The sequence below is a fragment of the Terrapene carolina genome, unplaced genomic scaffold, assembly GCF_002925995.2.
Source record: "Terrapene carolina triunguis isolate 2854851 unplaced genomic scaffold, T_m_triunguis-2.0 Scaffold17058, whole genome shotgun sequence".
Classification (NCBI taxonomy): Eukaryota; Metazoa; Chordata; order Testudines; family Emydidae; genus Terrapene; species Terrapene triunguis.
The window spans coordinates 4,592-5,161 of record NW_020681409.1 but is presented as its reverse complement, the minus strand read 5'-3'; positions in this window follow the sequence as shown (position 1 = coordinate 5,161).

Sequence of the window (570 nt, the reverse complement as noted above, 5' to 3'; positions counted from 1 at the left end):
CCCGGCGCCCGGGGACACAGAGCCCGTGCCTGGCCCGGCACCCCGACGCCCGGGGACACAGAGGTCGTGCCTGGCCCGGCACCCCGACTCCCGGCGACACAGAGCCCGTGCCTGGCCCGGCACCCTGACACCTGGCGCCCGGGGACACAGAGCCTGTGCCTGGCCCGACGCCCGGGGACACAGAGCCTGTGCCTGGCCCGGCACCCTGACGCCCGGCACTCGGGAAAATGGGCCCACCGCCCCTGGCCTGGGACTCCCCACACCCGGCGCTCCGGGGTATGCCCTGAGCCTGGCACGCCCCACGCCTGGTGCCACGGGGAGATGGGGCCACGCCCAGCCTGGCACTCCTCACGCCCAGTACCGCGGGGAGAGTGACCCACGCCGGGCCTGGCACTCCCCACACCCGGCATCCCGGGGAGACGAGTCCCACCCCTGGCCTGGCACTCCCCACACCCGGCGCTCCGGGGTATGCCCTGAGCCTGGCACGCCCCACGCCTGGTGCCACGGGGAGATGGGGCCACGTCCAGCCTGGCACTCCTCACGCCCAGTACCGCGGGGAGAGTGACCCAC